This window comes from Tamandua tetradactyla, chromosome 4 (genome assembly GCF_023851605.1).
Source record: "Tamandua tetradactyla isolate mTamTet1 chromosome 4, mTamTet1.pri, whole genome shotgun sequence".
In the NCBI taxonomy this organism is placed as follows: domain Eukaryota; kingdom Metazoa; phylum Chordata; class Mammalia; order Pilosa; family Myrmecophagidae; genus Tamandua; species Tamandua tetradactyla.
The window spans coordinates 39,775,740-39,801,394 of NC_135330.1; the positions used below are offsets into that span (position 1 = coordinate 39,775,740).

General features: G+C 40.4%; 1 protein-coding gene across 1 annotated transcript in view; it reads left to right on the forward strand.

Moving 5' to 3' along the window:
* The window catches only part of RNF2 (ring finger protein 2), a 670,080-nt gene that overhangs the window by 187,835 nt on the left and 456,590 nt on the right, over nucleotides 1–25,655 (forward strand). The gene's annotated exons all lie outside the window — the stretch shown is intronic.

Consider the following 25,655-nt stretch of genomic DNA (forward strand, 5'->3'; position numbering starts at 1 on the left):
GCGTAAAATCTGTGCCGCAGCGAGGGTGGTGCAGCCAGTGGCCGAGGGACGAAGCTGCAGAGGGCCAGTCTCTTTGCACAATCTCCAAAGCCAGAGAAAGAGTTCAAAATTTGTACAAGAGCCTTACGGGGACAGAGGTGGAAGGGGCTTTGAACACAAACGAAGCCGTTATTCTGAAAAAGTACTGGTTTCATGAGAAAAACAAAGCTGCTTTCCGGGGAATTCTTACCTCACAGTCACACATGGGCACCGCACAACACCATTTCCTTGGAAAAAGTGGGGGGAAGGGGCTGTGGGCCACACAGAGCCCTGTGGAGCCACAATGAGACACATCTTTTTTCTTGCCTCTTTTGTGGTTGCTTTTGTTTCTTTTTGTATTTTCACAAAATTTCCTCTCTGAGATAAAAGAACCAAATTTCCTTCCTGAAGCCTCTAGTTCTCAGAGCTTGTGTAGGAAGGATCTGATCTTGTAGATGCAGAGCCATTTACTTGCTGTGTGATCTTGGCAAGTTGCACAACCTCTCTGGGGCTGTGTTTCTGCTCTATGGAGTACTGACTTTACTCCCTGCTTTCTTCCTTTTCCTTTGCAGTGCCCACCCCACTGACCAAGGGAATGCCACTAACAGAAATAAGAGCTATTAGATGCAGGGTTGCTTTGGTGGCCTCCCTTGGCATCTAGGGACAAGCTCATAGCTTAAATTCTGCCAGTCAGGTGCACATGCCCTGGGCTTTGAGTGAGGAGCTTTGAAAGTGAGCCAGGCCCACGAGAATCCATTTGGGTGAGAGTGGCGGCCATGGGAGCCACCATGTTCGGTCCCCAAGGATACAGTGACAGAGCCTGAGCCTGGGGGTGCTGGGGGCAATAATGACGCAGTGGTGTGTGTATGTGTGTGTAACGTGTTTCCTACTGTTCATGCTTCCATGGATAACTCCCTGGCTTGCATCTCCATCCATCTCTCGGCTACCCAGTTGGTGGGTTGGAAGCCACGCTGACTTCAGAGAACAGGCCTTCTGATCTACTTTCTACTGTATAGTAAAATGAGTGGGGCCCTGTGACAGGGAGGTGTGATTGGGTGGGTGGGGGAGACCCTGGTTTTCTGGCTCTGCCCGTGATTGTGTAAGTGTGCCTAAATTCCGCATGAAGTGTTATCAAGTCCAGTTGGCCAGAACTTGAAGGCAGATTCCCCAAAGAGCTTCCTCGGAAGTAGAAGTGATATTTTTATCTACATCTGTCTGATTTCTGTGTCTCCCTTTCTCAATTGGTTCTGATTTGGAAGTGGTGGAAGGAGGGGTGCTTTTCATTGTATACTTAAAAATCTCCATCTCTATAGTGGGGTAAGGATTTTCAACGGGGATCCGTTCCACAGCACAATTTTGAGCTTTGTTCCTGGTAGCTCAGCAAGGCTGGTTCTGCAAGATTCAGTGAACTGCCCCAAATCTTTTAATAACCCTCTTTTCTGTTTAAAGTAGCTAGAGTTGTTTCTTGTAGGTTATAGTTAATTCATCTGAGCACTTTATTCGCAGTTGAAATTGGGAAGGATTGAATGAAAGGGTTTATTTGAAGTGCTCAGCGATAAAGCTCTGGCATATGGCGAACACTAAGTAAACATTCACTGAAGTGAATTTTCTCTGATTGTTTCCAAACAGGCTATAGTAATAGCAGATAATTGTTTCATTGAGAAAAGAACAGAGATTGCAATCCAAGTCCCTCTGATTCCAGGGTGTGCATTCTTAACTATTGTACAAAAGTTTCCAAAATTATTTGTGTACCACTGGCATGATTTTTGCTCTATTAATGCATTCTCATGTTAGTCCATACATCCATCTGCTTTTTTAAAGAAAATTTATTTCAGAAAGAAATTTTATCTGACCATCTTTAACGGAAGAGGGGCCTTAGTAACTCTAAGCATGGGATAATCTTTAAATAAAGACATGATATTAGAAAATAAACATACTTCTCTGTATACCACTTATCTTCTTCAGAACAGTGGCATAAGAATTTAACTTTGGGAAGTATTGTGCTATATTGCTTCTGTATATGCTACACTGCTTCTGCTTTTTTTTTTTTTTTTTAATAGAGATGTCCTTCTTGTCCTGAGTTAATAATCAACTGCCTTGAAATGAGCCTTAAACATACATTTGATTCATACAATGCATATATGTACTTGCACAACACATCAAATTAGTATATTCTCATGGCAATTATGCAAAATCTACTCTTCTGATTACTAGTTTCTAGTAAGTGTTGAATTCAGATAAGCAGTACAAGTCCTCCAAATGTACTGTTTTCAAGATTGTTTTGGTAGTTTATGTGCTTTACATTTCCATATAAATTTTAGAATCAACATGTCAATTATTTTTTAAAAGCATGGATGTTTTAACAATGATGGATTAACCCATCCTATGAACATGGGTATTTCTCTGCATTTAATTAAGTCTTCTTTAATTTTTCTTAACAATATTTTGTAATTTTTAACACTGAGAACTTTCATGTCTTTTGTTAAATTTATCCTAAGTATTTTGTGTTTTGTGATAATAGGGAATTGTTTTCAAACTGCATATGCAGATAGTTTTTTGCTAGTTTATAGACATAGAATTAATATTTTATATTGACCACATGTCCTGAAAATTTCTTAAATTCACTTATTAGTTCTAGTAACTTTTTTGTAGGTTCTTTAGAATTTTTTATGTAAATAAGCATGCTGTGTAAAAAAAGAGACACTTTTGCTTTTTCTCTACCAATCTTGATCCTTTAAAAGTCAAATTTTGCCTTATTAAACTGGTTGGAGCTTCCAGTATAATGTTGAGTAGATGTGATGAGAGGGACATTCTTGCCTCGCTCATGATCTTAGGAAGAAGTAGTCACTATTTCATCATCACGTGTGATGTTAGCATTAGGTATATCATAGATGCCCTTTTGGGTTGAGAAAGTTTTTCTCTATCCCTATTTTTATATGAATGGGTATTGAATTTTGTCAAGTACACTTTTATACATTTATTGAAATGTATATGTGGTTCTCCTTTATATTATTAATATGGTGAATTGCATTGATTGATTTTGAAATATCAAGCCAACTTTGTAATCCTGGAATGAATTTCACTTGGTAATGATGTAAGAGTCTTTTCATATATTACTAGATTTGACTTACTGGTATTTTGGTAAGGATTTTTGTGTGTCGGTATTCATGAAACATATGTCTGATTTTCATTTCTCATACTGTCTTTACCAGGCTCTGGTATTAGGGTTTTGTTGGCCTCAACTTCTCTTGGCAGGGAATCTCTCACCACCTTAGCAGGAAAAGTACCTGAAGGGAAAAATTTGGTCAAAGCCCTTAAAAAGGTTACTCGAGGTTGTGCTTTGTGCGCCATTAACAACCCAAATTCTAGCAACTTAGCCCAGCCGCCAGCCCTAATAACTCCAGTTCAGCAGCAAGGAACACACCCAGGAGAAGACTGGCAGTTCGACTTCACCCATATGTCACCCTGCCAAGGATTCAAATACCTACTAGTCTTTGTAGATACATTACCTGGTGGATAGAAGCCTCTTCTATCCCAACAGAAACAGCTGATGATATCTCTAAACTGCTGTTAAAATAAATTATTCCCAGATTTTGGTTGCCTGCTTCCATCCAAAGTGACAATGGGCCGGCCTTCATTAGCCACAGAACTCAAGGGGTAGCAATGGCTCTAGGCATAAAATATCAGCTGCATTGTGCCTGGAGATCACAATCCTCCAGGAAGGTAGAAAGAGCCAACTGACCTTGAAACAAACATTAGCAAAGTTATGTCAAGACACCCATATGCTGTGGGTAACAAATCTTCCCTTGGCTCCTCAGGATGTGCTTAGCACCAAAGGAGCATTTCCAGCTGAGTTCCTTTGAAATGATGTATGGGAGACCATTTTTTACTCAGGATTTAACGTTAGATCCAGAAGTCTATAACCTAATTAAATGTTTCACTTCCTGAGGAGCCAAACAAAAACTTATCCAGGACCTAGGAGCCCAATTTCTCCCTGCCCCAGAGCCAGATTTACCCCCTCCTAAGGTAAAACCTGGAGACCCATCTTTATCACAACCTGAGAAGAAAACAAGCCCTGCTTTCAGCTAGAGCCCAAATGGAAGGGACTGTAGTCTCTAATTGTTGTTACTCCCACAGCAGTTAAATTCAGGGGAGTCTCCAGTTGTGTTCACCTGTCCAGGGTCAATCTCCAGGTCAGGAACCTGCAGACCTTCTTAACCCAAAAAGATCCTACAGCTGTCAGCCACTAGGTGGGTTAAAACCCCTACTAAAAAAAGCAGAGCTAAGTATAATGCACACTCTCTCTCTGTGCTCTACTATTTCTTGCACCTCTCATCCTATTTGAACATCCCTTATAAGGCTTCTTAAACTACACTGCCCACCACCTCAATCTATCCCATTATTGGATGTGTCCTAAGGATTCCAGGTCCACTGTAGCTTGGCCAGCCAACAGTGCATATTGGAGAACTGCCAGCCTTTCCATCTCTCCAACTCTGCAGCGCACAGAATCTTGGTCTAATTATACAGAGGACTCCCTAGATTCCTTCCCAGGGGACACTCTCTTATTTTTTAAATCAATTTAAAGCTCATCAACCTACAACACCTTATCTTACAGGTGTTATATATTCCTAAGTAACAATAGCCCCCGATACCATTTTCCCTTTTCGCATCAAGTCAAACTTCACTAAGAGTCTATACTTGGGATAAATACCACCTAATTTGTGCAAATCCATAATTTATGTCCACCCAAATGGACATTTGGGATCTCAAAGTAACAGCCACAAGACCCAAAAGCCAAGCCCAAGGGAATCCCCAAGCAGGGAGCCCTGCTTCCGGCCACAAGCCCAACTACTTCCTCATTTCCAGGTTAGATGAAGCAGCAGTCATTTTGTTATACCAGTCCTTAATTAACTGTTGGGATGAAACCCATTTCTGCCAAAAAGAGTCCAAATCCCAGCTCTCTCCTAAAAACTGCTACTCAACAGGAAGAATGCTGTAAGTTAGACCCTAGAATGACCAGGTCCCTTCATTAATATGACCTGGCAAAATAAAAAGCCATCTGGCATTCTTTTCTATGAGTATCCTGAAGCACCATCATCCCTTCTTTCATAATTGCCATTTGAATGAGTCTTCCCAAAATATGCATTCATGCCTAGAGGCAGATACAGGCAAAGACAACCATGGAGTAACCCCAAGACTGACTGGGCAACCAGTTGGCTGTATTACTTCAATTGCAGGCATCTCGCTACCCTTTGATGTCACCCTCAAAATTGAGGAAGGATTATTCTTTCTCTGCAGAAATAATAACCTACCTAACTTTATCCAGCAACTGAACTGGCTCTTGCTCTTTAGTCTTTGCTAGCCCAGAACTATTCTATTTACCAGACTCAAACCCAATTCCTCTCCCCTCCTTTACAGTATCCTCCTAGCCAAAAATGTGCATTTCCCCTCCTAATCCTTCTTTTACTGGGCACCACGCTCCCAGCCACTGGACTTGGTGTAGGAGGACTTGTTACCAGCCACCAGGTCCATCACCATCTCTCCTTAGGACTTATACATAGTGTAGAATCCACGACACAAATCCTAGGCCTCGTCCAGACCCAAATAGAATCCATGGTGCTCCCAGACAGGTGAGCCTTGGATGCACGCACTGCAGTCCAAGGGGGAACTTGTCTCTTCTTACAAGAAGAATGCTGCTTTTATGTCAACCACTCAGGTGAAATTCAGTAAAACCTACGGGACCTTTGGGAACAATCCCAACAAATTAGAAAAATGCTGGAAGCAACTGGAATCCTTTTCCATGTCTACCTAATTTAACTACATAGATCTTCCTTTTTCTAGGTCCTTTAATTCCTCTTTTTCTCATTCTTATACTTGGCCCGTGTATATTTAACCTGCTTATTAAATTCATTTCTAACAAATTTAAATGTAAACAGAGTGCAAGCATTCCACACTAAACTCATGCTGAACCATGAATATCAAGCTATTCCAGACCAGGGTTGGCTGACCCCCACCCTTACTAGAATAGAAAAAGAGCTTTACATCCTAGCAGGTAGGGTCTACTGCCCTTGAAACAGCAGGAAGTAATTTCAGAAGTCAGACCTTCACCCTTCATCCTCTCCTTAAGATTAAGGGTGCTTAACTTTTTCAGAGTGGAGTTAAGACAAGATAGAATAGGGCTGTGGTCCCTGGTTTCTATCCAGCTCTTAAGGATTAATTCACAGCTGCAGACTTCATGGAACAAAAATTTCCCGTAAAGCCCCCAAACACCCTGAAGTCATAAAGCTTGAAAAATCATGGGCCCAAAGCAGACTCTTAGTTCATGACAGAAAGCCTGGAGTCACAAAGATTGTTAAACATCTGCCCCCAAACAAATTTTGAGTACGTGTCAGAGCTCCACAATCTTCAATAGTTTTCTTCTTCTGTAACAAAGAAGATACCTGGTGTTCAAAGATTGAGATGGAAAATCTCTGCTGCAAAACCTCCCTATAAAACAAGCTAGATCCACGCCACACGGGGCATGTCTCTACCTTGAGCATGTCTGCGTTAATTTCTTTAATGTGTACTCTCTCTCTCTCTTTAATATATTTCACTACTCACTCCTACTGGCCCTCTCTTATCCCTGAATTCTTTCCCACGCTGAGACACCCGAACCCGGAACAGGGCCTGGCTGACTTGTGTCAGCCAGGCTCTGGTTACAATTCCAGTCTTAGATATTTAACCTAAGGAAATGATCAGATAGCATACAGATTTTTTGTGCAAGATGCTTGCACAAAAAGCCTTATTAATTGAATTAACCAAAACCTTATAATAATAACAAAATTTGAACAGCATAAATAAGTGTATATAAAAAATCAGTCAAGGGTTCAGTGGTATTATTTGCCATTTGGGGGACCCAGCTTCGATTCCCAGCCCATGCACTTCCCAAAACAAACAAACAAACAAAAATTCAACAAATGGTGCTACAATAATAGGATACTCACATGGAAAAAGAATGAAATGTGACCCCACTGTACAGCATATTAAAAAAAAGAATTTGTCAAATAAGTTATAACGCATACTTATAATATAACACTACTTAGCTGTTAAAACTCATATTTTCATAGATTATCTTATTATGGGGAAATTTACATAATATGATATTAAGTGTAAATAATAAAATTACTGCTTAAACATCCTGATTATAATTTTGTTTAGAAATATGAATTAGAGAAAACAATTTGAAGGAAATATACCAAGATGCTAATAGTGATTATCCCTGGGGTGATAAAATTAGGGATGATTCTTTTCTTCATGTACTATTCTGGGATTTTTAAATTGTTCATGATGAATGTGTAATTTTTGCTTTTTCTTTCTCCTTAGTTGTGGGAAAGATTTGGGGCACATTAAGTGATGTGTAAAGCTATTGCTCCACTGACAGGTTTTCAAACCTTCCAGTTCTAGAAAGCTTCTCCTGGTAATAAAGTGGAAACAGTGTGAAGATGTGAGAAGATAGAAAAACTGTAGATTTTTGTGTCATGAGGATTCTTTCCAGGAGATGGTGAAATTATGCAGGAAGTCTGAATTTAAATTAGAAACATTCTCTCTCTCTCTCTCTCTTTCTCTCTCTCTCTCCCTCCCTCCCACTTCCTCTCTCTCCTCCCCTCCCCACTCTCTCATTCCTAACTGAAATACAAAATACTGAACCAGACACATTTTTATTTTGCAATATGTGTCTAAGACATTCTTTGCAACCTTCTCTGCAAGCCTCAGAGAACTGTCCTGCTTTAGCGAGTGTGTTTTCTTTTTTCATGATTACAAAGTAAAGATGCGCCAGTTAAACTAAATGGGGTGAGGGGTTCCCTCACAAACACTGTAGAGAAAAAGAAACTCAGAACCATAAGATCTTGGAAGCCTGCTTCGATAGTGGCACCCTGCTTGCCTCTCCTTTCAAAACTGAGCCCTAGTTTGTATCATTTTGCAGTAGCTTGAGATGTAAAATGGAAGACCAGATGGACATGAAGATGTGTGATTTTGCCCATCTAATCTGAGAAAGGTAGGCAGTCCCTTTTAAAACATTCAGAAAAACAAGGAATAGAGCTGAAAAACTTGAAAACCAGTTTGATTCTCAGCCAGGATTACCATTCAGCCTAGAGGATGGGCCACCAGAGTCTGAGCTTCAGGGCAATTTCTCAAGGTAAATAAGCCAGTTCTGCTTGGCCAGGAGGCCCAAGATTACACACATGAGGGGCGTGCTCACTTCCTGGCATTCTCCTTCATAAAGCTCTCTTTGGCTAGCATCATAGCATGGGACAGTAGTTTTCAAATTAGGTTTGGCAGAGTTCTTTCAGTCTTCTGGTGGGAGAGTTGGGTGGGGAGGCAGCTAGCATTCCACTCTATTTTAGACAGAAATAGAGTAGCTTCAAAATACTCTATTTTACATATTTGGTTTCCAAATCAACTTTCCTTTGTAGAAAAAGCCCTCCGCTTTAAAGAAAGTTTGGAAACCACTAATAGTGCTTTGTGTTCTTAATGGGAGAAAGGGCAAAAGGGATGAAGATCTTAAATACCTGTTGTGATAGCAGAGGCGCATGGAATGGGATTTGATGTGGATTCTAAATTGCTGAGATTAAGTCCAGGTGCTTTCAAACAAATGAAGTATTAAGTAAACTTGCAGCCTCTGATAAAAATTAGAAAACAGTCAACCCCAGGGTACTTGCCCCAGAGGGTGGTAAGATTAATGAGGGCAAGGACAGTACCTATTTTGTTCACCATTGGAGTCTTGACCTTGCACAGTGCCTGTTACCTAGTGGGTGTTAAAAAGAACTTAATAGACTAGCTACTCCATTTCCAGTCAACTAAAATGGCAGCATAAGATGCTCCAATGTTCTTTCCCCCTAACACAAGCTTTGAACAACTAGCTAAAACTGGAAGAGCTGACTTCCTTAAAACTCCAGGAACAGTTAAAGAGTTGCAGTAATTGGATGAGTGTTGAATCAAGAAAACACAGCTTTAAAAACAGTGGGAGAAGCTTGTAGCATCATGCTGGCTCCTCCCACTCTCCCTGGCACAGTGTGGTGTGGTTTAGCTCCCATGGTCGGTCTTTGACCCTGTACTAGAAGGAGTAGCATTACCCCATGCTTATACTGGAAGGTCTAATTGTCAGTGCCCATCTATTGGGTATCAGCCTGAAAGGCTGAGCCAAGACACATGTTTCTGGCTTGCCCTCCCAGAACTTGCCCTGCAGAGAGAAGCAGTTTACGGACAGCCTAGGTAGTGTAAAACACAATTCAAACTGGCCTGGGGGTAAAGGATTACCAACTTTAAGATAGATAATGGAGTGCCTGGGAGGGGAAAAATCCATTCCATAGGAAGTAGAGGGGGCATTCTGATTTCCATAAATGGAAGGATTCATAAGGTCACTAGTGAGAACAGACCAGGATAGACACAGGCTCAGAAAAGATGAAGAGGACCCCACACTTCTGCCTTGGGCCGATCTTCTTAATGGGCTGGCTAAACTCTGAAGGAGAAAACCAGCCAATACAAAGCAAATTTGCAGAATCTGTGAAAGGTGTTTCTCACATTGGTTGGCTTCTTTTTGTTAGCTATTGGCACCCAGGGAATTAACTGTCATATCACTAGCTGGAAATAAAATTAAGGAACAGACACCTCAGGGCTATATCCCAGAGTTAACAGTTTAAAATACTAAAATGTACAGGGTGCAACAAAGGAATACAAGACAAACAAAGCAACAGGAAATGATAGCCCATCTATAGATGTTAGACAAAAATCCAGAAACCAGAATGAAGAAGACTAGACTTTCGGTGTACCAGGCAAAGACTTTTAAAAAATGATCTTCAATATGCTCAAAGAGATAAAAGAAAACAGAGAGAAAGGAGGAACATAATGAATGAACATTATGAGAACCGCAATAAAGTGAGAGGAAATTTTAAATGAAACTAAATGAAAATATTGGAGTTTAGGAACACAATAACTAAGATAAAAAATTATGTAGAAGGGTTTTAACAACAGATTGGAGCTCAGGGAAGAAAGAATTAGTAAACCTGAAGACAAGGCAATTGAAATGATTCAAACTGAGGAACAGAAGAGAAAAAAGAATGAAATAAAGTAAAGAGAGCTTAAGAGACTTGTGGGGACACCATCAAGCATACTAATATATGCATTATGGAATCCCAGAAAGAGAAGAGAGAAAGAAAGGGGCAGAAAGAATATTCAAAGAAATAATGGCAGAAAAGTTCCCAAATTAAATGAAAGACATGAATATACATACTCAAAAAGCCCAATGTACTCTAAACAGGATAACCTTGAAGAGAACTATACTCAATCACATAGTAGTCAAACTATCAAATGCAAAGGACGAGACTAGAATTCTGAAAACTGCAAGAGAAAAGCAATGTGTTATGTACAAGGAAGTCCCAATCAGATTAATTTCTAATTTCCCATTAGAAATCATGAAGGCAAGAAGGCAGTGAGATGAAATATTTCAAGTGCTGAAAGAAAACTATTCCAACCAAGAATTTTATATCTGGTGAAATGTCTTTCAAAAATGAGAGAATGATTAAGCCATTCCCAGATAAACAAAAGCTGAGGGAGTTTGTCAGCACTAGACCTGTCTTACAGTCAATGTTGAAGGAGTTCTTCACACTGAAAGGAAAGGACACTAGACAGTGCATAAAAGTGCCATAACTGAAGACCTCCAATGAAGGGGATGATTATAAATGCCAGTAATGTTGTGTTGTGTTTTTTGGTATGTGTTCTAGCTTTCTAGCTGCTGGAATGTGATATACCAGAACTGGAATGGATTTTAAAAAAGGGAATTCAATAAGTTGCTAGTTTACAGTTCTAAGACTGAGAAAACGCCCCAATTAAAGCAAGTCTATGGGGTAGAGTCACGGTAGTTCAGTGGTAGAATTCTTGCCTGCCATGTGGGAGATCCGGGTTTGATTCCCAGACCACGCACCACCAAAGTAATAAACAAACAAACAAACAAACAAATAAATAAACCTCCTTAAAGCAAGTCTATAAAAAATGTCCAAATTATGGCACCAACAAGAGGTTACCTGCACTCAAGGAAGGCTAATGAAGTTCAAGGTTTCTTTCTTAACTGAAAAGACATAGTGAACATGGCGATGTCTGCTAGCTTCCTTTCCAGGCCTCTTGTTTCACGAAGCTCCCCCAGAGTGTTCTCCTTCTTCATCTCCAAAACTCCCTGGCTAGTGGACTCTGTGGTTCTCTCATCATTCTGGTGGCTCTCTTTTTCCAAAAATGCTTCCTCTTTTAAAGGATTCCAGTAAAATAATCAAGACTCCATGGAATGGGCGGAGTCATATCTCCCTCTATTAAAAAATTAATACCCGAAACTGGATAAGTCACATCTCCAAAGAGATAAACTAGTCATTTCCAACATACAGTACTGAATAAGGTTTAAAAGAAACGGTTGCTCTCATAAGATTAGATTAAGGGTACATAAATCCTTTCAAATCAGTACAGTATGTGACTCCACTTTTTACTTCTTACTGGTTCTAAAATACAAATACATTAAAAAAAAGTAATGGTAAATCTATGGTTTGTACATATAATATATACATATGAGGTTATAAAAAAATGCCAGCGGAACCTATGGTGTTTCCAAGTGTGCTAAATGTGTCCATGATAGGATCAAGTTGTGAAAGTGTTGAAGGCACAAGCTCAGAGTCAGATAGCTAAATTTTAAAAATGAAGCTTTTTTGAATAAAAATATAATGAAATAAAAAGTAAATGATCATTTTAATTGCTGCAGAAAAGGCATTTGCCAAATAAAGTACCTCTTCTTGATAAAGACACTTAGAATACCAGGAACAGAAGGAAACTTTCTCAATATAACAAAGGGTATATATGAAAAATCCACAGCTAACATCATATTTGATGGTGAAAGACTGAAAGCTATACCTCTGAGATCAGGAAAAAGACAAGGATGCTTGCTGTCACCACTGTTATTCAACATTATACTGGAAGTTCTAGCTAGAACAACTAGGCAAGAAAAAGAAATTAAAAGCATCCAAGTTGGAAAAGAAGAAGTAAAACGTTCCCTTTTTGCAACTGACATGATCCTACATTAGCAAAATCCTGGAAAATTGATGACAAAGTCCTGGAACCAATAAATGAATTCAGCAAAGTGGTGACATTTCAGCAAAGCAGTAGTATTTCTATGCACTAGTGATGAAGAATTTGAAGAGAATATCAAGGCAAACATTTCATTTATAGTAGCAATGAAAAGAACATATATTTAGTAGTAAATTTTATTAAAGGTGTAAAGGAGTTATATATTGAAAACTATGAAACATTGTTAAAGAAATCAAAGAAGACCTAAATAAATGGAAGGGTATTCCATTTTCATGGATTGCAAGGGTAAATATTCTTAAGATGTCAATTCTACCTAAAGTAGTCTACAGATCCAATGCGAGCAGAATAAAAATTCCAACAGTTTTCTTTGCAGAAAAGGAAGAGCCAGTCATCATATTTATATGAATGGTAGGGGGACCCAAATAGCCAAAACAATCTTGAAAGAAGAATGAAGTTGAAGAACTCACACTTCTTGATTTTAAAACTTTTTACAAAGCTACATTTGTCAAAACAGCATGGCACTGGCACCAGGATAAAGATATAAATCAAAGGAATGAAATTGAGGGTTCAGAAAGAATCCCTTTCACCTAAGACCAGTTGATTTTTGACAAGGGAGCTAAGTCCACTCAATGGCAATAGAATAGTCCCCCCACAAATAGTGCTGGGAAAACTGGTTATATGCAAAAAAATAAAGTGGACCTACACTTCACACCACATGTAAAAGTAACTCTAAATGGACCAAGGACCTAAATAGAAGAACCAGAATTATAAATTCTTAGAAGAAAACATAGGGAAGCATCTTCAGAACCTTGTTTTAGGCAATGGTTCTTTAGACTTTACACCAAAAGCATGAGGAACAAAAGAAAAAAACATAAATGGGACTTCATCAACATTAAAAAATTCTGCACATCAAAGGACTTCATCATGAAATGAAAAGACAATCTACACAAAGGGAAAAACATTTTGAAACTACATATCAAATAAGGGATTAATATCCAGACTATATAAAGAAACCCTACAACTCAATAACAAAAAGACAAACAACTCACTTAAAAAAATGGGTAAAAGACTTGAATAGACATTTCTCTAAAGTAGATATAGAAATTGCCAAAAATCACATGAAAAGTACTCAATATCATTAGTCATTAGGGAAATGCAAATCAAAACCACGAGATTATGTCACACCAACTGTAACGGTTACTATTTAAAAATGGAAAATAACAAATGTTGGAGAGAATGTTGAGAAATAGGAATACTCATTCATTGTTGGTGGATGTAAAAGGAGGCAACTTCAGTGGAAGATGGTTTAGTGATTCCTCAGAAAGTTAAGTATTGAATTATTATATGGCCTGACAATCCTATTGCTAAACACATACCCAAGAGTATTGAAAGCAGGTATTTGAAAAGATATTTGCACACCGGTATTCATAGTGGCATTATTCAGAATTGCCAGAAGGTGAAAGCAACCCAAATGTCCCTGAACTGGTTAATAGAGAAATAAAATGTAGTCTATACATACAATGGAATATTATTCAGCCATAAAAAGGAATGAAGTTCTGACACATGCAACAACATAGATGAACCTTGAAGACATCGTGTTGCATAAAATAAGCCAGGCAGAGGCAGACAAATATTTTATGATATCACTGATATGAAATGATTAGACTAAGCGGACTCAGAGTGGCACCATCTGGAGTATAGGTTCCCAGGGGATAGAATGGAGGTAGGCACTCGGGAGTTACTGCTTAACTGGTACAGAGTTTCTACCTGGAGTGATGGAGAAGTTTCGGTTTGGATGGTGGTGATGGCAACAGTGGGAATATGATGAGCACCACTGAATCTTATATTTGAATGTGGCTGTGCCAGTTTGAAACTGCTGTGCACCCCAGAAAAGCCATGTTCTTTAATCCTTATTCAATATTACTGGATGGGATTAAAGTTGTTTCCCTGGAGATGTGATCTACCCAATTGTGGGTGGGACCTTTGATTAGGTAGTTTCCATGGAGATGTGTCTCCACCTTTAAGGTGGGATTGCTCACTGGGGTCCTTTAAGAGGGAACCATTTTGGAAAAAGCTTCAGAGCTGACACAGACATGAGCTATCTGGAGATGCAGAAAGAGAACACTCCCGGGGAAACCGTTTTGAAACCAGAAGCTGAGAGAGAAAGTTAGCAAATGTTGCCACATGACTTCCCAGCTGACAGAGCTGTTCTAGCTCCACTGACCTTTCTTTGGAGTTAAGGAACTCTAGATGCTTTACTTTGGACATTTCTATGGCCTTAGAACTGTAAATTTATAACTTAAATAAATTCCCTTTTTAAAAGCCATTCCATGTCTGGTATATTGCATTCTGGCAGCTTTAGTAAACTAAAATGGTGGCTAAAAAAAGAAATTTTAGGTTGTATATATGTTACTGAAACAAATTTTCTTTAAAATAAAAACACCACCATAGAACCATACAATACAGTGAGCTCTATTGCAAACTATGGTCTATAAGTAATAGTTTAATTATAATGACGTTGTTTCAACTGTAACAAAGTTATCACGCTAACACAAATGGTTAGTTATAGGGAATTGTGTCTACGAGGAGGGAGGTATCTAGGAATTCTCCACTTTCTGCATAATTTTTCTGTAAACTTACAATTTCTCTAATAAAACAAATAAATAGATAGATAAATAAATAAGTGAATAAAAGATTTGCTAAAGGAAGAAGGAAAAAGGAGAGATGAATATCATGTCAGCAGACCCAAAAATCTCTTTACAAAATAGTTCTGAAATTTTTTTCCAAAAATAAACACACATACAAATAAACAAACTAGATCCCCAAATTTTATACCAAAGAGCACAATGAAGAAAAATTCAGAGTAAGAATTACTGTGATGATTAAGTTCATGTGTCAACTTGGTGAGGGTATGGTGCCCAGTTGTTTGGTCAAGAAAGCACTGGCAGACTTCTAGGAAGATGATGGAATGAGGACAGGCAGAACTCAAACTCCTCCACCATAAAGCAACTAGAGAACAGGCAAAAATTCTCCAAAGCAGCAGTTCTGGTGCTCGGGACAGCAGAGAAGGACCATGGCAATATATAAGGAAGAGCTGAATGAAAAAGCAGAGAAACTACAATTGAGAAATAGGGACTACCCCTGAGGCCTGTAGGCGTGAACAAACTAGACCAGGCAGCTGAAAAGCAGCATACTTGGACAGCTGGCTGGGGGAGTCAACCCTCTCAGTCAGCCTAGAGTGTTTTCACGTGGGAGCCTGAGAGCCAGCAGGTGCCGTGTACACACTCCTCATCCCTGAGGCTGGCCGCTGCAGGCACCCAGAACTGGGGGAGACTGGGAAGCCCTCCTTAGGTGGAAAGGGGAGCCCAGAGCAGTACTGATTTGATAGCCAGAAAAAGATCCCACAGCCTGGATCCTCTCTGCACGAAGACCAGGGTACTCACGGCTTGGCTGAGTACACAAGCGGAGAGGTGGGGGTGAGGGAGGGAGTTGCATTTCGATGCCAGATGCCTATCCCCCATCGCTGAGGCTGTGGCTGGGCCCTGGCCTGTGTCTTCCTGGCCAGTAAAATGCAGCACCCTCCTGAGCCGGCTGCTGGCTGGTGAAGTTCAACCTCTCAGACCTGCAGCCCAGGGTCTTTCCTTGCAGAAGTCTGGGAATCACCAGATCCATTGTACTCACAAGTGGAGCCTTTGCTGTGGTGCATAGTGCCCATCTCCCACCCCTGGAGGTAGTGGCTTTCCGCTTGCCCATTCCTAGGGAAGACAGGAAGGCCCTCCCCTCAGGAAAATAGGGAGAAACAGATTAGCCCTGAGCTGATAGTTAGCCAGGGACAGCGATAGTTAGCCTGGTACTGACCCGGTCTAAACTCTGCTCAGCAGGCTGCTGCAGTCAGGGAGAGGTGAGGTAGTGGGGAATAGGTGACCCTTGAATGCCCTCTGCTGGGGAGACAGGGAAAGTGCAATCTGGCAAGCTGCTTTTCTGCCCAGCCTCTAACAGCCTTCTGAAAGGGGTTGCACCCTCGTGTGAGACCCCAGTCCTGGTTTGTCTGGGAATCATTGACAAACCAAGTGCCAGAGGAGACCTTCAGTGCAAACTCAAGCAATACCAAAATCTTAACCAAGCAAGGGAAACCAACTTTCAAAATAATCTTATCAAGAACACAGCAAAAAATCACCAGGTACATGAAGAAACAAGAAGATATGGCCAAGCCAAATGATCAAAATAAAATGTCACAGGAGACACAGAATTTGGAACAACTAATCAAAGGTGTTCAAGCAAATTTCCTAAATAACTTCAATGAGATGATTAAAGAATTAAAGGATATCAAAAAGACACTAGAAAAGCATAAAGAAGAATTTGAAAGAATGAATAGAAAAATAGCAGATCTTTCAGAAATGAAATATAGTGTATATCAAATTAAAATTATACTAGAGACACACAACAGCAGATTTGAAAAGGCAGAAGAAAAATTAAGCAAAGTAGAGAGTAGAGCAACCAAATTTAAATGCACACACAAAAAAACAAATGGAGAAGAAAATGGAAAATTTTGAATTAGTTCTCAGGGAAATTATTGACAAAACAAAACAAACAAATATAAGATTCATACATGTTCCAGAAGAAGAAGAGTAGAGTGAAGGCCCAGGAAGATTATTTGAGGAGATAATTGGGGAAAACATCCCAACTCTTACAAAATACATAAATATGCAAATCAAAGAAGTCCAATGAACTCCAAAGAGAATAACTCCAAATAAACACACTCTAAAACACTTACTATTCAGACTGGCAAAAATGCTGAAGAGACAGAAAGAATCCTGAAAGAAGGAAGGTAAAAGCTACTCCCCACATACAAGGGAAGTCACACAGGACTAAGTTTCTAAGATGCAGAGGTGAGAAGACAGTGGCATGAAATATTTAAGATTCTGATTGTAAAGTAATCATGTTAAAACACTGAATGAAGCTGCATCTGAGCTATAGGGTTTTTTTTTGTTTTTGTTTGCTTGTTTGTTTGTTGTTGTTTTTTACTATTATTACTACTTTTATTTCTTTTCTTTATATTAACATTTTATATCTTTTTCTGTTGTGTTGCTAGTTCCTCTAAACCGATGCAAATGTACTAAGAAACAATGATCATGCATCTATGTGATGATGGTAAGAATTACTGAGTGCATATGTAGAATGGTATGATTTCTAAATGTTGTGTTAATTTCTTTTTTTTTTCTTTCCGTTAATAAAAAAATAAAAAATAAAAAAAAATAAAGACAAAAATTAAATAATGGTGGTGGGGGATAAGGGGTAAAAAAAATAGGGTAGATTGCAATACTAGTGGTCAATGAGAGGGGGCGGGGGTAAGGGGAATGGGATACAAGTTTTTTTTTCTTTTTGCTTCTTTTTCTGGAGTGATGCAAATGTTCTACTAATGATCATGGTGATGAATACACAAGTATGTGATGATATTGTGAGCCATTGATTGTATACTTTGGATCTTCAGATTGACTGTATGATGCTTGAAAAAAAATCTTAATAAAAATATATTTAAATAGAGAGACCTGCTCTGCAAAAAATACTAAAAGGAGTTCTGCCAACTGAAAGAAAAGACAGGAGAGAAAGACTTGGAGGGGAGCATAGATAGGATGATTATCAGTAAATATAACTAAAAGTACAAAAAGAAAGAAAAATACTAGTTCTGACAAATAAATTCAAGGGATAAAATGGTTGTAATGACGGCTTTTAACAGTAGTAACACTGAACGTCAGTGGAATAAAATCCCCAATCAAAAGACACAGATTGACAGAATGGATAAAAAAATTGGATCCATCTATATGCTGTTTACAAGAAACTCATTTTAGACTCAAAGATATAAACAGGTTCAAAGTGAATGAATGGTAAAAGATATTCCACTAGAGCAACAGCATAAAAAAAAAAAAAGCTGGGGTAGCTATACTATTACCAGATAAAATAGACTTTAAATGCAAAAATATTATAAACGATAAAGAAGGACACCTACATATTAATAAAAGGGGCAATTCAGGAAGAAGAAATGATAATCATAGATATTTATGGACCTAATCAAGGTGCTCCAAAGTACATGAGACAAACAGTGTCAAAACTGAAAGGAAAAACAGATACCGCTACAATAATAGTGAGAGACTTCAACACACCACTCTCTTCAATTGTTAGAACATTTAGACAAAGGATCAATAAGGAAATAGAGAACCAAATGATGTGGTAAATGAATTAGACCTAACAGACATATATAAAACACTGCACCCCCAAACAACAGGATATACATTCTTCTCAAGTGCTCATGGACCATTTTCTAGGATAGACCATATGTTGAAGCAAGAAACAGGTCTTAATAAATTTAAAAAGACTGCAATTATTCAAAGTACTTTCTCTGATCATAATGGAATGAAGCTGGAAATCAATAACTACTGGAGAACCTGAATTTTCACAAACATACGGAGGTTAAACAACCCACTCTTAATCAATAGGTCAAAGAAGAAATTGTAAGAGAAATCAGTAAATATCTAGAGATGAATGAAAACAAGAATACAACATATCAAAACTTATGGGATGCAGTGAAGGCAGTGCTGAGAGGGAAATTCTCAACTGCTAATCCCACTAGTGTGATTGTGAGTACAAAAAGGTCCCAGCACAGCTGTAACAATGACAATATTTATCTGACCACACATCTAGATGCTAAAATAGGTAGGTAGGTAGTGATGGGTTATTTATAATGCTGACCCCAATGGTAATGATAAATGTTCCCCCAGAATGTCCGCCATTTTCAGATTGTGTTTATTAACAGATTTTCCCTGGAGGAAAGATTTTAGCTGTAGAAGTTACAACTAAACACAACATTACCTAGGGAGAATTTCAGATTAGAAGCAGACTAAGGATGTTTCCTTAAGAATACCAGTATATATAGCTGGACAGGCTGATGAGGAGCCCAAATCAGAGAAGAAGCAGTGAGAGAAGCAGGAGATACACCAGCTACATGTTGCTTTTCAGGACCCAGGAGAGAAAAGTTTCCAGCCAGAATGAGTGGCTAACCATACAAGGGGAGCAGAGAAGTCTCATGAGCTAAAACTTAGAAAGTGTTCTTTGGGCTTTAGCTAATACTTTATTTGTGATATCGGGAATAAGAATTTCAGCCAAGAGATGAAAGAAAAGCTTGGATAGCTGTGCGTGGAGGAAGAAATGGGTGTTGAGGCAGCCAGGGCAGGGAGAGTAGACTCCTGAAGGAGTCTTGCCTCTGCAGCATCCTGTACACCACTTCCTCTTAGCATACAGACTCCCAGGCTCAAGAACTTTTGATAGCACCATATCACCTGCACAACAGGTGATATGTCACATTTAGTATAGAAGCAACTCTCAATCCACTCTAGCCAAAATTTTGGATTATGTTTATTTGTATAACTTCCAGTCTTTACCACTAAACTGTTCCCTAATCAATAGTGTCCCTTAAGGCTATTTAACAATTTTTATTTGGCATTATGTGTCACCCCACCTCCTCCCATTTTGATATGGTATATGAGAGGCATTCAATGCCTGTGATTAAATGAATGGAAAAAATACATGAAAGCTGGGATGAATGAATGAATGAATGAAACCAACACTAATTGACTTTGTAACAATGGGACAATTTGTAACAATTCCTGTATTAATCCAACATTCCGTTGTTGCTTAGTCATTACTGAAGCATTTTATTTTGGTAGTTCAAGTTACCTTGATGCTTCCTCATTTTAACTAGACAAATTCAATTGACATGGAGATCTCTGATTGAAATAGGATTCTCTCCATGACATGACAAATGCGTCTGGAAGCACTACTGCTTAGCATAACACTGAGACATAACAAATGCCCAGTTCTGTCTAATCTCTGACTGGTGCACGTGGGATCCCTGGAGTCACCAGGATGATAATTGACTTTGCTTTGTGATTCCTCTTTTGGCACATTTATTTTAGCTCTTCTGCCAGAGCAGGAGACTTGCTCTACTAATTCACTATGATGTTGTTTGCTAATTAGGTGTCTTGACACAGCAGGCATTCTAGTCTTGAACATTTCTTTTGTTTCTTTAATGTGCCAGCCAGCTGCCTGACTTTTAACTGCCAGCTGCCTGACTTTTAACAGCACTTTTCCTTCAGAAAGAAATGCAAAATGTACTTACATTGTAGAATAAGATAACACACTTAAAATACTAATACCTGGGAGGTTCTTGAGAAATGTTGATTACATTCCTCCATTTCACCTCTTTGCCTTCTGGCATTCTGGTGCTTTAGTTATTCTTGGAGAAAAAAAAAAAAAAAAATATATATATATATATATATATATATATATATATATATATATATATATATATATATATATATATTACCTTGTAAGGCTTACATTTTCCTTCATCCCAGAAGAGAGTCCGGTAATTCTATAAAAATAGTGGTCAACATTTATCGACTGCTTTCTAGGTGCCAGATGTTTCAACAGTTCATTTCTTTTCCGTCTCAGAAATTCTGATTCTTCTTGTGGTTTACAGAAAGAAACATTAACTGAGAAGTCAAGTAGCTTGCCCAAGGTTGCAGAGTGGGTATAAGTGGGAGAGGTAGAACAAGAACCCACCTCTGCCTCTCTCCCAAAATCATCAGCTTCCACCAGGACACTATCCTGCTTTCCACAAGCAGGTTCTCGGTGGGCAGCACCTTGGCAGGCACACTGTACAGGACATAAAGACTGAGGAGCCACAGCGCTGCCCTAAAGAACAGAGATATGAGCGGCCCCTGGTAAAAGCACCAGCCCTCACAGTCACAGGGCCTGGCCCTTCTTCCCCGGCCACTCCGTCGGGCCAGCCCCGCTGACCCCCTTCTGGAACGCGGAGGAAGAATCTCTGGCAGCGAATGCTCAGCCGGCCCCCTCCGTCCCAGCCTCCCTCTACAACCCGGTCCGCGCTTCAGCCCAGAGACCGAGGTGCTGGTGCGCGCTGGGTGTTCTGGGAACGCTGGGTCTAACTCAGCTTAGCCCACGCCCGCTGCCCTTTCGGGCGTGAGCGTGGGGGCCCGGGACGCGCGAACGGGCGGGGCGGGGCGCTGCGCAGACTGAAGGCCGCGGGGCTGCCTGCTCGCCGGCGGGAGGCTCGTGCTCTCCGCGCGCGCTGACGTTTTCCGGGGTCCGGGCGAGGCCACGCGCTTGAGGAAGGTGAACGCGGAGAATCAGGTCCTCACGACGTGGCGGAGATAACCCCGGAGGAAGGGACGCAGCTGAATCCAGCTGCCCGAGATGCTGGGGAGAAGGGACGGAGGAGAGCTTGTCCTCCAGCCACTGTCAGGAGCTTCCGGCGCTTGGCAGAAGTGCTGATCCCCCGGGGTGCTGGGAGAGGACCGGGAGGACCGAGGAGGAGCTCTCCGTTCCCAGCAAGCATGCTCAGGGCCTGAAGACAAAAATGAGGATGGGGCCTGGTGGCTTTGGGGGGCTCCGCCGTGCTTCAGCTAGAAGCAAAGTTCTCTGACCTGGACGATAAAACCTCTCTCAGAGGAGAGAGCCCTAATGGAGGAAAGACCTTTGGAGTCAGATATATGTGTTCAAATCTTTGCTCTACCCTTGACTGTGTGACTTTGACTGTAGCTACCCTTTACTGAGCATTATGCTAAGATCTTTTTTTTTTAATCACTGTATCATTTAACGCTCACCACAGCCCATTGAGGAAAATCATCTTTTCATCCTTATTTTATAAATAAGAAAATGTAAGCTTCATTCATTCCTTGCCCACAGAGACATGCGCCAAAAGTTGCAGTGCCTGGTCTAGAACTTAGTTCTGCCTGACAAAGGCCCATGCTCTTAACTTTTAAGCCTCCCATTAAAGGACGTTTTGTGTGGGAACAAGATACATAGGACAGTTGCTGTCCTCATGGACAGTGAGTTTCTCCATCTCATCTTCTCTAAAATGGGAATAATGAACTGCATCGTGCTGGGGTTTTTTTGTGTGTGTGTGAGAACTAGAGCTGCTAGAAAAAGGCACACAGAAAAGGCCTTTGGTGGGTTTTAAGGTACCTGTTTTAGTTTGCTGGCAGCCCGTAGGCAATATACCAGAAATGGAATGGCTTTTAAAAAGGGGAATTTAATAAGTTACAATTTTACAGTTTTAAGGCTGAGAAAGTGTCCTAATTAGAACAAGTCTATAGAAATGTCCAATTTAAGGCATCCAGGGAAAGGTACCTTGGTCCAAGAAGGCCGATGATGTTCATTGTTTCTTGCTTGGCTGGAAGGGCACATAGCAAACATGGTGGCACTGCTGGCTTTCTCGTGGCTCTACAAAAGGGACTCTCTCCAAACTGTTTCCTCTTTTTAAAGGATTCCAGTAAGCAACTCCACCTTCAATGGGTGGAGACACACCTCCATGGAAATCATCTAATCAAAAGTTACCACTGACAATTGGGTGGGACACATCTCCTTGGAAACAATCAAAATGCTCCCACCCAGCAATACTGAATGAGATTAAAGGACATGGCTTTTCTGGGGTCCACCATAGATTCAAACCAGCACAGTACCAGAGAGTCCCCATCCTCTCTCTGGACACTTAAGGGATGTGTCTTATGTACAGTTGAGTGAGGCTGGGATTCTCAGTCACCTCTGCAGACTGCAGAGCCAGTGAGAATTGCTGTTACTTCTTTAAATTAAATCTCTATTTAAAACATTATATTAAAACCAAATGGAACAATTGTTGAGCCTGAATGTCAAGACCATGTGTTTAATTTTATTTTTACATTTTCCAAATAAAAATAGCATGTATTACATTTTCTCATCATAATTGTATTATTATGTTGTATTAATTATGGAAAATGTAGAAACTGTAAAAAAGAAAGTGAGAAAAACCTTTACGTCCCATGTACAGAGACAACAACTGTGAACATTTTTCATTTTCAGTGTTTCAAGGACGTATTTGCTTCTTCTTACAGAATTCATCTCATATAGTGTATACATGCCATATCCTGCTTTTTAAATGCACTGTGCCATGAACATTTTATTGTGACATCAAATAATCTTAAAAAAAATGAGATTTAGCCATTGCTTTCCAGTTTTCTTTGCAAAGTGATTCATTGCTTTTTATAATGGAAAAGAAATCAAGAAGAACAAGACAGGTGCTGGCTGGGAGTGAAGTGGAGAATGCGAGGGCAACCCTGCCAGTGGTGTGCTGGAGCCAATTGTTCAATACTCGGTGAGCTGGTTGTTAAGGGTTGTTAAACCCTTGGTGCTTCATATCAGTCACAATGGACATACTGATATCACAGAAATCTGAAACTGACAAGTGCTACAAACCAAAGCTAATTAATTAATTGGCTAATTTTACAGAGAGTTAGTTTATCAGTACAAAAACTGATAGGGATAATCTGAAGACAGGCTTTGCTCCTTCTCACAGTGATGGAGCCTTGCTGGAAATTTGTCTGAGGGCTTGTGTAGCCTTAATAGATTTTGTTAAGATGGTGAGTGATAAACATGAGCTGAAATCCTGGTCTGATTGATTGTTCTAGCTTTGCTGGAAGATGGTAAAGCAAAACATCAATAGCATTGGGAAACTAAAAGGGCCAAACAAGAGAGTTTTTGTTTATACCTGAGTTCTTTCTACCTAAAATAGAAAGAACTGGATTAGGGGTTGAGACTGTAGGAGATAGGCAACCGTTTCACTCGGAGTGAAAAGTACCTACTAGTGTAAGTGAATAGGTGAGATTAGCTTAGTCCAAGATAAGGCTGTGGGAAGGAGCTCAAGAATGGATAGGTGCAGAAGTCACACTTCCCAGCCGCCATAAGGAGCCAGGTGGCAAGGATCAGTCACAGGGTGTGTGTGTTAGAAGGGCTCCAGGTCACAGGTCTGCCTTCTTCATCTCATAGGTAAGGAAGTGAGACCCAAAGGAGGTAAGAAACCAAAGGCATTCGGAACCAACATTCAGATCCAGAGCCCAAAGCACTGGATTCCCAGTATAAGGCTCTTTCCAAGCTGCCCACTGCCCAGTTCGTGGAGGAATATACCTGTGATCACACATATACATGGAATTTAAGGGGTCTTAAAGCAGAGAAACAAAAGCTTAGAGTCTCTGTGGGACAGTGGAAGTGAAACAGGGTCAGGAACTGATGAAATGTATACCATAAAAAGAAGGAAGAAGTAAGAGAAGGGAAAACAATGAAAAGTTGGTTTTTAGATATTAACAAAAAATCAATATGTGATTGGACATGAAAACTAGGTCCAGGTTTTCCAGATAACGTTCTGACTAACATCCAAATTAAGAAGAACCCCAGCCCCAGGTTGTCTGATTATAGACACTTTGCCCCTGTCAGCTATTTCTAAGGGTCACTCAGGTACTTTAGGATCAGCTCTATTCCTCCTCTCCCACCTCCTGTCTCAGCTGACACATCACTGCTTCTGTGCCCATTGCCCTTGCATTTGGTGTCTCGAGAAGCAGGAGCTAAGACAGGGTTTGGCTTTCAAAGATTAGAAAGCAACCCCAGTAAAGGGAAGATAAGGAAGGACAGAGCAAAGGAAGCAACTGAATGCCGGCCCAATGAAGCTGTCCCATGTCAGGCTGATAGGGCTGGGCTTTGAGAAGCTGCTTCACTCAGTCCCCAGGTGAGAGCTGCCCAGGAGAAAGGCTCTCTGCTGCTGGGGCAGACCCTGAAGGAACTGATGGCTGCAAGCTGCACTCCCACAGCCAGTTGCCTCAGGGGAGGTGAGGATGAAGCTAAAGCTCTCCTCTTTTCTTCTCAATCCCCAGTCATGGAGCAGACTCCTGAACTGCCCCGAGCATTGTTGTGCTGGAGTACAGAGGTCTTCCTGGAGGGTTGGGGACATCAGAAGGAAATAGACACATTAGTGAAGATGTCGTAACAATCCATCAGATATGGCCATTCTCAGAGCACAGATGTCCAGGCAGGCCTGTTTAGGGGGCGTTACAGAGGGCTGCCTGGTGGCTCCACACCCTGAGCCTGAGCAAAGCCTTCATGCCCAGAACCGACTAGCTGGGTCCAAGTGAGAACAAAATGCTCCCTGCCTCACCAGCTCAACTCTGTAAGGCCATTTGTCCAAGGCTCCAAATCTTGTCCTAGGATCTCTCCCTTCCTAGCACTATTCAGAGTGGAACAATCCCCTCTTCCCACTTCATGGGAAGCTCAATTTGACACCCACCGAACTGGGGGTACAGGGCAGATCCAGCTGAAAATAGTTTCTTATTAGCAGGTTCTGGGTCTTTAAACGTACAGACTGTCATTTTGCTGTCTCTTCTCAAACATGATGAGAAACTTGTACCTGCTACAGCAATTGCCCTACAGCAATTCTTCCTCCTAGCTCTCAGCATCTCACAAACAATGCTTAAAAAAAAATTTCACCCCCCCCAAAAAAAAACTTCCCAGCAGTTTGTGACAGAGTGCATGTTAAATTCATAAAGGAAAGATAAACATTTCTCTGATTTTTCTCTTTCTCTCCTTCCCTACCACAAAACACCCACAAAACACCCTGGACCAAAAGAAAAAAAAAAAAAAGTAATCACATCTCC